Genomic DNA, 18,360 nt, shown 5'->3' on the forward strand with positions numbered 1-18,360 from the left:
TCCATTTTGAGTTTATTTTTCTGTATGGTGTTAGGGAGTGTTCTAATTTCACTATTTTACATGTAGCTGTCCAGTTTTCCCAGCACCACTTATTAAAGAGACTGTCTTTTCTCCACTGTATATTCTTGCCTCCTTTATCAAAGATAAAGTGCCACATGTGCGTGGGTTTATCTCTGGGCTTTCTATCCTGTTCCATTGATCTATATATCTGTTTCTGTGCCAGTACCATACTGTCTTGTTTACTGTAGCTTTGTAGTATAGTCTGAAGTCAGGGAGCCTGATTCCTCCAGCTCTGTTTTTCTTTCTCAAGATTGCTTTGGCTATTCAGGGTCTTCTGTGTTTCCATACAAATTGTGAAATTTTTTGTTCTAGTTCTGTGAAAAATGCCAGGGGTAGTTTGATAGGGATTGCATTGAATCTGTAGATTGCTTTGGGTAGTACAGCCATTTTCACAATGTTGATTCTTCCAATCCAAGAACATGGTATATTTCTCCATCTATTTGTATCATGTTTAAATTCTTTCATCAGTGTCTTATAATTTTCTGCATACAGGTCTTTTTTCTCCTTAGGTAGGTTTATTCCTAGGTATTTTATTCTTTTTGTTGCAATGGTAAATGGGAGTGTTTTCTTAATTTCACTTTCAGATTTTTCATCTCTAGCATAGGAATGCTAGAGATTTCTGTGTATTAATTTTGTATCCTGCTACTTACCAAATTCATTGATTAGCTCTAGTAGTTTTCTGGTAGCATCTTTAGGATTCTCTATGTATAGTATCATGTCATCTGCTAACACTGACAGCTTTACTTCTTCTTTTCTGATTTGGATTCCTTTTATTTCTTTTTCTTCTCTGACTGCTGTGGCTAAAACTTCCAAAACTATGTTGAATAATAGTGGTGAGAGTGGGCAACCTTGTCTTGTTCCTGATCTTAGTGGAAATGGTTTCAGTTTTTCACCATTGAGGACGATGTTGGCTGTGGGTTTGTCATATATGTCCTTTATTATGTTGAGGAAAGTTCCCTCTGTGCCTACTTTCTGCAGTTTTTATCATAAATGGATGTTGAATTTTGTCAATAGCTTTCTCTGCATCGATTGAGATGATCATATGGTTTTTCTCCTTCAGTTTGTTAATATGGTGTACCACACTGATTGATTTGCGTATATTGAAGAATCCTTGCATTCCTAGGATAAACCCCACTTGATCATGGTGTATGATCCTTTTAATGTGCTGTTGGGTTCTGTTTGCTAGTATTTTGTTGAGGATATTTGCATGTATGTTCATCAGTGATATTGGCCTGTAGTTTTCTTTCTTTGTGACATCTTTGTCTGGTTTTGGTATCAGGATGATGGTGGCCTTGTAGAATGAGTTTGGGAGTGTTCCTCCCTCTGCTATATTTTGGAAGAGTTTTAGAAGGATAGGTGTTAGCTCTTCTCTAAATGTTTGATAGAATTTGCCTGTGAAGCCATCTGGTCCTGGGCTTTTGTTTGTTGGAAGATTTTGAATCACAGTTTCAACTTCAGTGCTTGTGATTTGTCTGTTCATATTTTCTATTTCTTCCTGGTTCAGTCTTGGAAGGTTGTGCATTTCTAAGAATTTGTCCATTTATTCCAGGTTGTCCATTTTATTGGCATAGAGTTCCTTGTAGTAATCTCTCATCATCCTTTGTATTTCTCCAGTGTGAGTTGTTACTTCTCCTTTTTCATTTCTAATTCTATTGATCTGAGTCTTCTCCCTTTTTTTCTTGATGAGTCTGGCTAATGGTTTATCAATTTTGTTTATGTTCTCAAAGAACCAGCTTTTAGTTTTATTGATCTTTGCTATTGTTTCCTTCATTTCTTTTTCATTTATTTCTGATATGATCTTTATGATTTCTTTCCTCCTGCTAACTTTGGGGTTTTTTTTCTTGTTCTTCTTTCTCTAATTGCTTTAGGTGTAAGGTTAGGTTGTTTATTTGAGATGTTTCTTGTTTCTTAAGGTAGGAATGTATTGCTATAAACTTCCCTCTGAGAACTGCTTTTGCTGCATCCCATCTTACCCATTATTTATCCATCCTCCCAAATATATCAATTTCTTTAGAACTAGAAATTAAGGTTTTGCCCTAAGAAACCACTCAATAGCTTGGGAGGAATGCAAAGGTCCTTGATAAGCTCTTTCCCCTATTTTTCTCCTTTCTGCTCCCCTCTCTTCCTGTTCCCTCCCTTCTGACCCTGCTGGATTGCCAGGAGTTCAAATTTCAGAATCTGTGGTTAGAAGGGGATCCCTTTGTTGTTTGGATGAGGAAGTGGAGGCCTAGAGAGGGAAGACAAGTCTCCCTCTAGCTCAAGGTGAGAGTGGGACATATACTTTGGGCTGACAGAGCCACCCACCTCACTGCTCCCTGAGAAGCGCAGATCATCATGGTGCCCTCTCCAAGGGTCCTGAGCAGAGGCATCCTCAGTGGGTGCCAAAGACCTTGTTCTGCTTTGCCTCTCTCTCACTTCATATTTCCACAACTTTTCCCCTTTAGTCTATGTCCTATTCCTAGACCTCTAGTTTAGCCCATAGCAGTTCTGTCCAAGCTTTGGCCTCTCTGTCTTACCCAGGCCCCCAATATCATTCCCATTTTTGCTTTATCAAGATAAATCAGTGTGCGTCCTAAGGTAGCTGTCACTCTGGAAAGGCAATTTAATAAATTAATCTCTCATAAGAAGTTAATGACTTATTAAGAGCTTAGGATATTAAGACCTCACTATTTGTATTTGGCTCGAAATGGAAGATTTCTATAGGTGCAAAGCCTGAACCCCAAGTGATGACTGTTGAGTGAAGGAATTTCAGCTACGACTTATTTTGGAGTGGGGAGGTGACGGAAGAGAGTAGAGTGGGGAAGGTCTAATTTGATGTTGTTAAATTATTAATGAGGCATTGTAAGCCTACGTTTCCCTATATCTAAGGGGGCATTTGGGCTTCAGTAATCCTGGACAGAGTCCTACTCCTGCTACTGACTGTTTCCTAATCTGATTTTTTTGTTCTTTACTCTTCAAGAAGGTTTTCCATGAGAAACCACTGAACTTGGTTTAGGATAACTTAGGATAAAGACCGGATGTGTGCAGCCCTTGAGTGCTCTGAAGAATGAAGAAGCTAGTTTCCCTAGCAGCTTGGACTGCTGAAATGTGCAGTACCCTTTCAGAAACTGTGGACATGGCTAGTCCCAAGCTAAACCAGAAAATCATCAAAGTTTGTTTGCATCTTGTTCATCCCCATCAACTAAACTCTCCCTCACCCTTTTCTCCCCTGTACATTCCTAATTCTGTTCTCCAGCAGGCCTTCATCCGCTCTCCATCCTTCCCATCCCCAGGGCTGGTTTATTCACTGGGGCCTTTTCTTTTCTAACATATTTTTACAAAGATGAAATCTGGTTAAAATAAGATCCAAGAGAATGTCTTTGAAGAATAAAAAGGGCCAACTTGTCAAAAGGGATCACATGAAACCTGAGGAATGTGATAAAGAGGGGAGAAGGGGGTTCTCAGGCAGCCAGCCAGCCCCAGATCAGTCTTAGGGGTAAAGTGTAAAGCAGTGGTTCTCAAGCTTAAATGAGAATAGGAGTCAGGGGAATCTTATTCACTTAGGAGTTTCCCAGGCCTAACATTGAGGATTCTGATTTGTAACTTTAGGGGACAGCCCAGACTTTTAAATAGGCATTTCAAGAAATGTTGCTACAGGTGGTCTTTGGAATATACCTAGAGAAACTCTGGAGTGTGGGGTGACATGTGGTTGGTTGGATATCTCTGGGCTCCACCCACCCTGCGAAAGGCAGGAGGATCAGAGCTTTATCCTTCATCCTAACAGATGTCACCTTGCGTCTCACTCAGTAAGTCTGGCTTTAGCTGATTTGTCCTTAATTACCACCCCCTCCTTCCACTCCCCAGCCAAAGGAGGTTATAGTGGGATAAAGAGACTGGTCTGCATTACAGTGGCTTGTATCCTAGTAACAATTCAACAGACAGGCTGATTCTCCCTCAAGATTCTTTTCTTCAACTAATTTTTGGAGACCTAAGTCTTCTTCACACCACACAAATCATGATTCTGCTTAATTTTTCTCCATATACCAATTAAAGCAGATGAGTAGGAAGTGGGAGATCCATTAGAAGGCAGTTCTAAATCATGCCTCTTTATTAAGACCCAAGGCTATAATCTATTTATTCATCAGAACCCCATAGCAGGTACCCCTTTAGTATTTTATGGATATATATATATTTTTTATTCAACACTTACATTTTATTTTCTGAAGTTTATCATTTTTTTTTGAAGTTTATCATTTTTACAAAACAGAAAAGGCAGGTATCAAAAACAGCAAAGAGTTTACAGAATTTCTGCACCAGTTTTCACACAAGTCAGTGATTATGAAACTGGTGTCTAATGTAAATACTAGATACAGTCTGATTTCCTTCTTGGTCATAAGCATTCAGGTGGTTTGTTTTAGAGCTACTGAATAATTACTTTTCATAAGCGACGGTCATCTTTTGAGAACCGATTTGGTTTGCCCAACAAAGTAAACACTTTTTGATGTGTGGCATTTTCATTTTAAAAAAATGACACTGAGCTAAAATACAGAATGTGTATGTGTTTGGATCCTAACCAAATCTTTTGAGATCCCAATTACCCCGAAGAACACTGAAGACATTTATAGGACATGTTAAATACTAGTTATATACCTCATAATGTTGAAGGCAGCTACTATAATTCTAAAGAAAATAGCATTTCATTCAGAGGCTGCCCAGAGTTTGAACTACATCATAGTTTCCACATCCTTTCTGATTTGGAGTAGTTTCCCCAAATAGGGCCATATTATTAGAAAAAAAATTGTATGCTCATGCCAAACAGGGTCTGGCATTTTACAGATACATTGTGTAGAGCAAGATTCCTTGCTCTGTACCCCAGGTGGCCACAAAGAAATCAAGAGGCCACGATTATTGGATGCTGAGAGGAAGAAGCGTACTTAAACTCACATAATCTGGAGGCGAGTAGAAACAGAGTTGGAACGTGGTTGTGGTGTTCAGCCACCACTTGTTCCAGGAACACATTTCGCTTAAATAAGGGAAGTATAGTCCAGTCTTGCAACGTTAATAGCTGCCAGTATCGCAAACCTTTTTTATAAATTTATCTGAGGGAATGGCATGCCAGTTAATTCATTTTGCACAGTTTTGTGGAGGTATTTATTACAGAGATTTATACAGAATGTATAGTCATAAGGAGTCAGCCACATCATCTTGACCCACTTCCTTACTTAAAAAAATAGAGAAACCAAGGCCAAAGACTTAAGGAAACTAGTGGACACCTCCAACCCCCAATACCTAACTCCTCTTCTTTCCTTTGGCTTTCCATGAGGACCACATCCCCACTCCAGGGAAAGATATGACCAATCAGATCATCCCATCACCCAGAGCTCAGTGATTGGTTTAGGTGCAAGGACTTGACTACTAAGGCTGCCTGAACTATCTGGGAAGGTCTTTTCCTACTGGGGTTGCTAACCTAGGAAAACAATAATCTGGGACTGCTGCCACCACCCTGCAGAATGTTTGTCTGAAGAGAGAAATGAAGCAGAGAGACACAAAGAGCTGTGAGAGGAGAAATGACTGAACCAGGGTAACATCATTTGAGCCTCAGGATCCCACTGAGTTGGAATTTAGTCCGTGAAATTCTAGTTGCGTGAGTCAGTGAAGTCCCTTTCATTAAGCTAATTTGAGTTGAGGATTGAAACTTGCCAACTGAAGAGTCCTGATTAGTAACATGGCCTTGCCTGGTTCTGGAAGCTTTATGTACAATGGCTCCTGGTACCCAGTTCTCCTGCCTGGGTGTATCAGCTTCCGTGCTCTGTGGCAGTAGGTCTCAAGCTTTAGAATGGATAAGTGTCAACTACATTATCTGTTAAAATGCAGATTCCTGGGCCCACAAAGGTTCAGGTTCAGTGGGATTGGGTGGCAATGGCCATAAATCTGTCCTTTGTCAAGCTTTTTCCTGAATGAGAAAAGTCCTTACAGTGGCCTGGGAGGCTGTTCTATTCACTGGCTGTCACATCTTTTCCCATCACACTGTTTCTCTTAAGGTCCACAAACATGCCAGGCTTGCTCTGGTTTTAGAGCTTTATCTTAGCTGGTCTCTCTACCTGAAAAGTTCTTTACTCCAGGTCTGTCCACTGCTAAATCATTTCCTTCAAGCCTTGGCAGGAATGTCACTTCTCAATGAGTCCTATTCTGACATTCCTATTTAATACAGAAACACCCCCCCCACCCCACACATATCCTTTACCCTATTTTTGTTTTTCCCTGTAATTCTTTTTATCTTCCGAAGTTCTCTACCATTTATTTCTTATGGCTATTTTCTATCCTGTTCCTCCTCCATCTCCTTTCCCCCCACTAGGATACAAGCTACAGGACAGCAGAGATCTTTCATGTGTTCACTGATGTATCTTAAGTATCTTTAGCACATAGTAGGCACTCAATGCATATTTTTTGAATGAAAGTGCTGTCAGTTCAAAGCGATTTCTGACTGTAAAAATTCCATACTGCCATGTGGACATTGATTATTTTACTTTCTTAATATCTCATAATCCAGATTACCAGATTTCCCTCTCCTCTGAAACTGAGAAGTAATAAGAAAGACAAGTAATGAAAAGAAAGTTCCTACCTTGTTGTGATACTCCATATGGGTACCTAGATGGGGTCAGCTATGCTCCAGCCAACCTCACTTTCCATAGATCTCCTTAGGGCTGAGTGCACAGTTTACCAATGCCAGTTTTGGTTTTGACTACAGAAGTTTTCTGGGGAGAGGAGTTTTTCTGTTACCATATTGCCCTTAAATATAAGCAACTAGACAGACATGTGTCAGCATTAGGGGCTGGAGACAGGGATGCCTTTACTTAAAGACAGTGATTCTCCCTAGCAGAGGGGATGTCACCTAGTTTACACATATTCATAAATATTTTTACTTGTGCTTCAACTCAATTCAGGCTATCTTCTTTAGTGCTTGATGATTTTGGAACAAGGCAGTAAGAATCAAAGTTTGACTAATGACTGTCTTTAGGGGTCTTAGGTCATCAAAACTGATGTCTATTTGCTTTTTTTAAAAAAATATTTAAACTAATTACCTAAATATCCTAATATTCACATTATACCACTTAATCTAGTCCTTTAAAATAGGCATTTAAGATTTCAACTAATATTTATTCTTGTGAAGCAAAACGCTGCTTGCCACTTTCCTTGCTCAGTTTCTGGGAGTTTGGGCAGCTGCTGCTGTGTGTGCTGAAGGGAAATTGGATTCTTAAAGAAAGTGCTTAATCTTCTCTATTAAGCAATTAAATAAAATGTGCTCTGGGAGTATGTAGCAGGTGGGTTTGGAAGTGAAAAAAATGTTCGAAAATCACGTTTTGCGTTTTAAGTGGACGTTTTAAAAATGCAATGGCGTACATTTAAGAGAAAATGATGAGGGGGGAGTTTTTATTAATTGCTTCAAGTCAAGAAAGGCTGAATATTAAAGAACTTATACAATGAAAGGAGAAGCCGCTTAAGTGGAAGTAGGCCCTGAAGTTAAATGAGATCAATCTCAAAGGACACAGTGCAACTTATTTCAAATAGTTCAGATTTTTCTCCTTTGAAAAAAAAGTATCGATAAAAAAAATGTATCACCGGTTTATTTTGCAGAGTCGCCCTTCACGGCTATGTCGCCATTGCTCGGGCACCTCAGAAATACACTGATTATAGGTCGAAATGAAAACAAAACAAAAACGAAACCGGCAGTGCTATTCTCGCAGTCATTAAAGGGGCTGTCCTTTTAATGCACTCGCTTTTAATGAAAAGGGAAAGGAATATTTGATATGCCTTGACATTTGGTCCCTTTCCGCGAAATCTGAAACTTGAGACGCAAAACATTCCGCAGTTGTCGGTGAAATACCTGCCTTAAAAGCAGAACCACAGTGAATGTCTTTGGCCCGGAATTCCAGAGACTAATTTCCACCCCTCCCACGGAGTCACCTGCTCAGGGGGAACCCCGGCCAGAAATCCGGGTCGCGCCAGGTCAAATCTTGCGCGTCTCTTGTTTACTCCGCCCGGGGCAGGGCGGCGGCGCGGCCGCTGGGTGGGGAGGGCCGCTTCGGCCCGCGGCGCCCGGGCACTCGGCTCCGCTCGGCTCGGCTACTTGGGCGCCCGGCAGGGGCGGCGCGCGGTCCCCGCCCGGCCCGGAGACCACCCGGACGCGGCGCTCAGGGCGTCCGCTCGGCCCCGCGGCCCGGCCGCCGCGGCCTCCCGGGAACCTCCCCCAAGGGTGCACACGAGTCCACACAGGCAGGCTAGCGGCTCGAGGGAGCCCCGGTGTCCCCCGGGTGTCGCCGGGCCGGGGAGGAAGCCCAGCGCCCCGGCCCCACTCGCCTGGGATTCCCCCGCCCCCTGGCCCCGCTCTGGGTATGATTTCACTCGCGTCCCTTCGGAGGAAGGGAAGCGCGCAGGCTGGAGGCGGCTGCTAGCCCCAGGTCCCAGCGCGGCCCACCAGGAAACCGGCAGCTGCTCCCCGCGCCGCTGCCCAAGCCGATTTGAATACCCCGGCGAGGGCGGGTCGCGTTCCCCGAACTGGGTGCGCCCAGGGAGCCCTGAGGAGTGACCCCGGGGAAAGCAATGGGGGCATTTCGAGCGCGTGAAAAGTTCGTGCTTCCGCAGGGGCAAGGGAAGGGCTACTAAAACACTTTGCAAAGCTCCAGAAATGCAGCCAGGAGCTACAGTCTGATTTTGTTTTTCTTGACCGATAGCATAAATGTGAGTAGAGGCGGGGGCGAGGGAGAGGAAAGGGATCAGAGGTACCCGGACAAAATCATAAATACAATACTAATTATTCTATAATTCCGTGTGTCTTCAAGACAGGGAACTATCATCTGGGGAATAGGGAAGATGGGGGTGGGGGGAGGAGGTTTCCACATCCCTAAAGGAAATTCTCAGGCTCCTAAAGACGCCCAAGGTTTTTATTTTGCAAGACAAGTAGAGACCGGCTCTCCGGGGAGATCCCCGACCGGAGCGAGCGGGAGCGCGACCGCGATCTTCCCGCCCGGAGCGGCCTTGGCAGGGCCCGGCCCTGCCCTCCCGGTCGCCTCCCTCCCCAGTCTCCCCGCTCGCCGCTCAACCCTCTCTGTTCGCCGGCTCCAGACTGGTTTTTCTGGTTCAGCCTCCCTCCCTGGGACGCGCTGGGGGATCCGATGACGTCGCTGGCTGAGTCTCTCCCTCTTCCTCCCTCCCTCCCTCCCTCCCTCCCTCCGCCTCTCCCCCCGCCCGCCCTCGCCGCGCACTCCTCCTAGTAACTTCTGTTCGGGGAGGCGCTGCCAGGAATAACCCGGTGCGTCCACAGACCGGGAGGGGAGGCGGCCGCTGCGGCTCCCGCACGCAGACTACTGCGGCCCGGGCCTCGCGGCTCCCTCCTGAGCCCGGTGGCCCCTGCCCCGGGCCCATCTCCGTACCGTGTCAGAAAAATAAATAAAGGGAAGAGGAGCCTGGGCAGGCGGTCGGGATCGCTTCCCTCCCTCCGCGCCCGCCCTCCCTCTGTCCTTAAGGAAATGCTACCAGACACCCCCCACCAGACACGCTCAGCCTTGGCGAGGAGCGGCCGCCGCGGCAGCGAGAACAAGGGCACCAGGGGGGTTTCCTCCCCCTCCTCCTCTCCCTCCTCTTCCTCCTCCTCCTCACCGTCCTCCTCCTCCTTCTTCTCAGCGGTGACTTTCCAGGTGAGCGGCCGCCGCTGCTGCTGCGAGGATCCCCCTCGCCCGCTTGGGCTCGGGCCGCCGCGTCGCGCCCTCCTCCCGCCCCTGTCACCCGGCGGCGGCCGGGAGCTGACAGCCGCCCGAGGGGCTCGCGGCCCGGAGGCTGGCGGCCGGCGGGAGGTGGGCTGGAGGTGAGGGGGTGGAGAGGAGGCGAGCGGGGCGCCGCCGAGCGCTGTCTCTCCCCGCCGGAGGAGGGTCTCCACAGGAACATCTTCGGTGACTGTGGCACAAGTCTTGGCCAAGTTGTGTCCTGGACGTTGAAGCTCCCGGGAGCCCGGAGCAACTTGGAGGGTCTCCCGGCCAGTTAACCATATTCCTGCACGTCTCGACTTTGGGGTGCTGGGTGCAGCCTTGGGGTGCGTGGACAGACCATTCGGGCGAGCAGAGCGGCGGGAATCTAGGTTCCTCGGCTCGGTAAGTGGCCTCGGCGCGGTGTTTTTCCTGTCTCCTTTAGCATTAGGAGCTCGTTTCACTTTACACGAAATCGCCTCCGCCGGACCCCACGGCCCCTCCCGCCGCGCGCCCCCGGCTTCGGGCGGGCGTCCAGAGGGTGAGGGTCGGAGGGGGCGGGGATGGGGGAGACCTCGGGAGGGGGGTCCGGCGCGTTGGGAAATGCGGGGAATACCCTGGCCGAGGAGCTATGCAGATGAGGGGACGCTGCTTTGCGTAAGGTCCTGGGTGGGGGGAGGAGGGGGCGGCGCGGGAGCGCTGGAGGCAGGAATGTGCCTGGTTACTAATGAGGGACGTGCACCGGCGTGCACCGCCGGGCCACCGCTGCGGCTGCCGCGGCCGCCGGCCGCCAGTCTTCAGGTAGCGGGGGAGGGGGCCGCGCGGCGCTGGCCGGGGGCGGGCGGCCGGGCGGCGCGAGGGCCGGGCCGCCGGCCTGCGGCCCAGCGTGCGCAGCGCAGGAGCCGGCTGTTGGCATTTCGGCGACTCCTTTCTCCTCGCGAGCGAGGAAGGAAGGAAGGAACGAGAGAAGGAAGGAAGCGAGAAAGGAGGGGACTGACTCGATGGAAGGTTCAGGCGGAGGCGCCCTCGGCTTGCGGGTGCACCGGCCGCAGAACGGCTCCCCGCGCGGCGGGCTGCCTGGGGGCGCGCGGAGACGGGTGGGGGCGGTTTGCATGCGTGTTCCTCTGTGCGTCTGCCCGGGGACCGGGAAGGGACATGTGTGTTTGGGCTGTGCACTGTGGGGAGCTGGGTCTGCGCCTTTATGTCTGTTCCCTGAAGTGGGTGGAACGTTGGCCCGTTCCGGGAATGTTCCATGACGTGGTGCAGCCACAGGAAGGGGGTTAACGAGGGGCTCTCTGCCGCGGCGGCTCTGCCGGCTGCTATCAAAGCAGATGTGCTGCCGCTGCTCCTCCTCCTCTCTCACCTCCCTTCACCCCTCCCCCCGCCTTTCCATTCTGAGCGTCTGGTACTGGTAGGGGTGAGACAGGAAAACACTGCTGGGCGGGGGATGGGGGTGGGGATGGGGGTGGGGATGTGTGTGTGGTGTCTGTCGTATTTGGTGGGGGAGACTCCAGATCTGCTCTGCCAGCCCAGCTGTTATCACAGATCGGTGCGCTTTTTACGCATGTGCCTCCCGTGTCCTGTCCCTCTTACATAACACATCCAGTGCAGCAGAGGACACGAGAAAATGCGACCCCAGCCCTCCAAGCCCAAACTGGGTGAGGGGATAGAAGGTCAGGAAGTGTCCCTCGGTGTTGTCCTTCAGGGACGTGGCTCCAGTGGGGGAAAAGGAGGGGGAAGGAGGGTTTTCTTCAAGTGGCTCTTCTCTTGTCTGACTTGAAAGCATCTAAGTAAAAAGGACCGCAGGAACTAGTCCTCTCTAATGGGAAAGCTTTTACATGCTACGCCGAAGAAAAGTGGGTACTTTAACCTCGGGAGTACAGAGAAGAGAGAGGGTCCTTAATAAAGGCACTCGGAGGAGATGGGCAATAATACGTGCGGGGTAGGGGGCAGTGGGGATGGCTTTGAGGGGACCGGAGGATTCCCCTGATAACAGATAGGTTTCGCTGGAGGGTTTAGGACACCTGTAATGGTTTAGAATTCGCACAGGAAGCGGAGTGTGCAACTGACATTGCAAAAGCCTTACTCTCTGCACAGTTACTTAGGCCTAAAATGAACATAAAAAGGCTCGTTTCCGGTACTTTCATTATAGTGGAAAATTTGAACTGATTTTTCTCCTTCCTTTTTTTTTTGCCATTTTAAAAATAATTCAGTCTACTTCCAAATTAATATTGGTACCCTCCCCCATCCCCAAAGGCTAGACCTGGGTAAGTCACAAGAGAACTGTGTTTTTCTAGCATGCTCAGAGCCCTAGTCAAGGGCTATTGATTTTTCTCTTCAGTACAGTTGTTTCTTCTGTAGTGCATAATCAAGCCCAGAAATTACTTGAAATATTAATAAGATACATTTTAATTAAATTTGCAATGATCTGTCCTCCTAGAAAAAGGCAGTTTAACTTTATTAGAAACATTTCCTCTAGTGATATAGTAATATTTGGTGATATTTGTCCTTGAGGAAATCAAGTTTTAAAAAATATGTGCATATATATTATGTGTAGTATATATTATATATATTATATTCATATCACATATATATATCAGAATTTGCAAACGTTCTGTGCTTTTTCACCTTATAAGAGTGCCAAAGCAAAATTTTAACCAAGAAATTGTGTAATGAGTAGATTGGTTTTGATTTTTAGGATATAGGCCAAATAGTTTATCAAGACAGAAATGCCCTCCACGTGAGTAAAATGCATATCATTTTCATTATTCAGACAAAATTCCTGTGGAACACCAAGAAGTCATGGTACCAGATGAAAACTGTGCATTTTCATTTTGAGGTGAATGGGATTTACCAACATCACCTTAATGATAGTGTGCTTCAAGTGTCATAATCCTTTTGACCACTAGGTTTGAAATGCAGTATATTTCTTATATACCGAAAAATGTTATATTACAATGGTGAATCTTTTGAAAATTGTCTGAGTTTCTTGCTTTGAACATAGGTCAGGTATAAAACAAAATCTGCTTGTTGGCGACTATATTTCTGTGATGGTGATTGTATTTTATGTGGTTGGCTTTATTAGAGACTGCTTTTATTTATGTAAGGGTATTTATGATTAAACTGATGTGAAATTGATTTGGGGACAATGTTGAGAATGGTAATATATTAATGATATTACAAATTAGATATAAGTGATTTTTAACTGGTTAGATCCTTGTGGAGGTCTTTGGAAAAATACCATTAGAATAGATAAAACATGTCTATATTTCTCTTAAACATGGAATGTAAAAGTGAATTTACTATGTATATATTATCACATAATGAAATCATGCTATTTGACTACATTGAAAGATTAGCCGGAAGAATCTTTTGATTGATCAGGCTCCGTTTACATGAGATGTGTTTACAAATGTTCTTGTTACTATGAAACCAAAACAGAGACAACGTGTATGCAGGTGTTCCTTGTGGAATAATGGTACATGTGTCTGCTTGAGCTTTTGGCCCTTTGTCACTGTTCAAAAAATTAGGCTGAATCTTTTACGCTGATTCAGTCTAAAATGAAGAATCTTTAAGAATTTACCAGTTTTGTTTTTTGAAGCAGGACTTATTTCAACAAGTAGCAACAACAAATAACATGTACTCTATCTGTGTTGGTTTTAGATTTTTGAGTTATCAGTAATTAGCTGAAATTAATCAGAAAGCTTCAACATACAGAAAGTAGCTTTAAAGACTTATAGAAAATGTTATTTGGCGTGGAAAGTGTAATCCATTAAGACGGGATAATTTAATACCTGATGTGGTAATTATTATAATAAGGGGAATGTGGCTAAGATCAACTGGGTAGATGGTGGTGGATCAAACTAATCACCTATGTCTATCACAAATAAACACTGTTTTCATGTTTGGTTCATAGTCAACATCAATGGAACTCTCTGTAGGTCTATGCAGTAGACCTGTGGGTGGAGAAATGTTTTGCAATTTAAATCTCCACCTGACAATTACAATTTGAATCTCCACCTGACAATTACAGTGATATGCTTCTGGTTAATGTATTTATATATGAATTCATTGTGAATCCATATTTTGGCTAAAACTTGGTAGGTATTGCACCTTTTTAAGTGATATTATAAAAAGGAGCAGAGGCAGTTTTCTAACTCAACTCAGTGGACTTCAGATTTCATAAGGAACTTCAGACCATGTGTGTGGCTTTGCTGTAACCACAGGGGCAGAGCCTTCATTAATCTTGAGTAAAACTATAGTGAATGTTCCAGTGAGTCTTCTCAAAGTTTGAAGTTGTGGGTGAACACAGAAGATGGAGGGAAAATGGGAAAACTTTATGAAAACAAGATTGTGCTTATTTGAAGCAAATTTTGTAAGTGATGTAATTTTCTGTTTGTTCCTGATATTTGATCACAATCAAAAGCATTGCTTTCTATATGCTATTTATGGCAACTCTAACAAAAAGGAGGTTATAAATCAGTATTTGTAGCTATGAGGTGGCTCTAAATAATTTGGAAAAAATATTTCAGCATTTTGTCTATTCCTGTGAAGCAACACCCAGGTCTTTGTTTACAAGGAGAGGACACAGCTTACTTGGTCTGTGCAATCTTTGGTTTCTCTGAGGTGGATCGTGGCTACTAGCATGAAGTTAGATATAGGACTATACCGTCTTAAACACTGCATTTCGAATAGAATCAGAACTGCTTGATATTTTGTGTCACTATTGTCCTGGGCCAAATAATGTGCTGCTAATCTTGACATATAGTCCCATTACCCATCATGTGGGGTATTAACTGTGATGTGTGATCTATCCCACAAGTGTCCATAATGTTAGATTTCCTAACAGTTACAAATTTGGAGTCTGACCATTTGACATATTTGAAGAAAGTGCTTTGGAGAGAAACGATGGAAATGATGTTTGTGTGCCTTAAGACAATTCTGGGCAGAAAGCAGGTGGGGTTTGACCTACCCCTTCGGTCACAAGATGGCTGGATGTAAGGTCAGGAAGTACTCAGGGATGTCCAGCATTTTTGACTTGTCACTTCTAATCTTAGCCCTTTCTTCAGAGTATTATGACAGGTGCCCTCGTTGTCTTGATCAATGCAATTTATTCGTCCATTCATTCAACCAGTATTTATTATGGGTCAGGCCTTGTGCTAGACACCAAAGGTGTAATGATGACCCAGACCAGAAAAAGAGCTTGTAATCTAGTGGGGCTGACAGATAGTAATCATGAGGTTTGTTATAAGTACTATGGAAGAAATGTAAAGGGGTGTATAACAAGGGGTCTACCACCCCTTTCTGGGAGTGAGGAAGAGGTCTCTCTGAGGAGGTGATGTTTGGGCTGAGACTGCAGGATAAATAAGAGAAGAAAAAGGTAGGTGGGGAGAGGGAGCATATTGTACAAAGAAGAAACGATGCAAATGCGCTGAGGTTGGGGGATATACAGTGTTTTGAGGAGTTGAAAGCAAGCCAGTGGGGCTGGAGGGCACATAACAAGAGAGGTAATGCAAGGTGAGGCCAGAGCATGTGGGCATGTTGACCACATGAATCATTATCTAACTTGGCATAAATGGAGACTGTCCTTGGCACATCAGGGCAGGTGTTAGAGACTGATCATTGGAGAGGGAATTTGGGGGGCAGGGCCTAGAAGCTGGAGGAGGCTTATGTATAGCATGTGTCTTTTCACAATGCTTCCACATAAATGACCTCCCTGGAAATTTGTTATGATTTTATGTGCTGACATTAGTTTGAGGGGTTTAGTTGTATAATTATTTGCAGATAATTTTTTTAGGAATAAATAATTTGTTTTAAAAAGTAATTATTTGGGGCTCCAGTTAACCAAATTGGCCAGCATCATTGATTCAGTTAATGAATAACTGCAAATTCAAAAGTCTCTCCAAGGTCACTGTGTGAAGTAACCGATTAATCTTTAGAGCCCTGCATGAGCTGGATCCGTATGATTCTAAATCGCTACTAAAACAGTCAATTCCCCAGATAATTTGTCTACATTTTTGCAAATATCAGAAAGTTTAGAGAAATTTGGATGTGATTTTTTTTACTTTCCATATGATGAGGAATCAGTGTAATACATACAAAAGAGTATGAAGGCAAAGAATAGAAAAAAAGAGGTTCTTGAAATACAGCATTCCTTTATGCAGCCTTGGACTAATATTCTATTTTGTCAGCTGTATCAGTTAACTATTTTGTCCCTGTTTTAAAATTTATATAATGTAGAAAATTCTATTTAGGTGGCAGAAAGGGTATGTAGTAATCCCAAGCCTGAGCTGTGGAGTCATACTGGGCGTCAGAATGAGTAACTGACAGAATAAAAGGACAAAGATCCCTGACTGCAAGAATTTTACAGTCTAGAGAAGGCATATGGCTTCTAAGTAAACTTTATTAAAACTTACTAGTGATTTTATTTGAACTAATTACAGAGTCACAGAAAGTTATAAAAGTACTACAGACAGGTCCTATGTACTCTTCACTTGGTTTTTTTCCCAGTGGCTGCCTTCTAGAATGAGAGTATTATACCAAAGCAAAGAAATTGATACTGTTATATGGCATGTGTATACTCCTATGTCTTGTTACCACAGGTATAGATTCATGTAGCTACCCTGCTATCAAGAAACAGAACTAAAAGATGTTCCTTGTGCTGCCTTGAGGAGGTGTGGATATAGATCATACCCATCTCCTTTCTCCCCACCATCCCTAAATCTAGACAGTAATTAATTTGTTCTCCATCTGTGTAATTTCTTCACATTAATAATGTTAAATAAATGGAATCATATAGCTACAGCAAAAAAACAAACAAAAAAACCCCCCAAAAAACAAGTGAAAGCAGTGTATAAATGAAGGCATATTTTTTCCAACAAGAAAGATTAGAAAGTCTTTATGGGAAGATGTGATTTTTTTGATTGGGGGCCTTTGAAAGTTGAGTAGAATTTCAGTGAGCAAAAAGGGAAGGGAGAGGGGCTTCCCTGGTGGCGCAGTGGTTGAGAGTCCGCCTGCCGATGCAGGGGACACGGGTTCGTGCCCTGGTCCGGGAGGATCCCACATGCCGCGGAGTGGCTGGGCCCGTGAGCCATGGCCGCTGAGCCTGCGCGTCCGGAGCCTGTGCTCCGCAACGGGAGAGCCCGCAGCAGTGAGAGGCCCACGTACCGCAAAAAAAAAAAAAAAAAGAAAAGGGAAGGAAGGGGCCCAGCATAATTTGATCTGGAGTCGTGGGGAATAGTTAAAGTTACGGGAGGGAAAGAACAAGGTGAGCCTGGGAGGGCATATTGGTTCCAGATCCTGTGAGGCTGTATAGCCCTCCTAAGAAAGCTGGATTTCACTTAAGGTTTTTGAGCAGAAGAGTGTTGCTATAATATGTATGTTTTAGAAAGATTATAAGGGTATAGGGGATACTGCAACTAAGACCCGGCGCAGCCAAATAAATAAATAAATAAATTTTAAAAAGGGTATGTGAGTTGAATATCTTGGTAGCTAAGAGGCAGTAAAATTCCTGTAACGCCCAAAAGAGAAGTAACTACTTTCTTACTTCTACTTGGTAGTAGATTGATACTACTGCCTAGCAATAGGAATTCTTTCATCCTGTTAATGGACATATTTAAAGCACCTTATAAAATAGTAAGAAGAGTGATTAAAATATTTTGATAAACATGGCCAAATAGATATGGCAGATTGTCACTCTGAGCGAAATTTTAAGTACAGTGCTGCATTACAAGTACAGTGCTACTACAAAACTTTTTACTCCAGAAAACACTCAAATATAATAGTGAAAGTTGACCATCAAACACCAACTTATAAAAATGGTTATACTTAGAATTACAAGGTATTTGTGTTTTTAGGTATAAATATTTAAGAAATGAAGAGATGATTCATTTCATGGTTCATTAGAATGCTGCTTTTTATTTGATACCCAATTGTACCTAACGCACGACAATACTGGACAGATAGCCTACTGCGGTGTATTTGAAAAGCAGTGTTTTTTTGACAAAGATTTATTTGTTGGTTTCGTTTTCTCTGAAAAAGAAAGCAGGAGCTCACTGAAGCTCTTATTTGCATTGTGGCAGATTCACTTAATTTCAGAAGCTTAACAAATAGATGGGACTTTTGGAACTAGGCAGTAGGTAAATGTAGACACAGCCTCATTTGTATTTGCTGGGGGATCTGTAGGCATGCATGTGTGTATGGGCACGTGTGTGCACATGAACACACACATATACTAATCTTAGAAAAGCATATGTATTCCGTGAGAAAGAAAATTTTGATACGTAAAATACAGCATAGTAATTCTCATCCTCATAGTCGCAGGGAGTATTTCTTTTAAAATGGAGATTAGGTCTAATTCCATAAAAAGAAGATGATAGGAAAGGTAATTTAAATTGGAAGCAGCTTTGTTCACTAAAATGCTACATTCATTTGAAACATGTTTTATTTCTTTTGGAAGCCAGACAACTAGTTTAATAGTGTACATATGAAACACTAATTGGGCTTGTTAATTGGATGCAATTAAACTGAGGTTATTTTATACTGCTTAATTGTCTGACAGTGACATGCGTTGCCATGCCTG

Source organism: Lagenorhynchus albirostris, chromosome 12 (genome assembly GCF_949774975.1).
Source record: "Lagenorhynchus albirostris chromosome 12, mLagAlb1.1, whole genome shotgun sequence".
NCBI lineage: Eukaryota > Metazoa > Chordata > Mammalia > Artiodactyla > Delphinidae > Lagenorhynchus > Lagenorhynchus albirostris.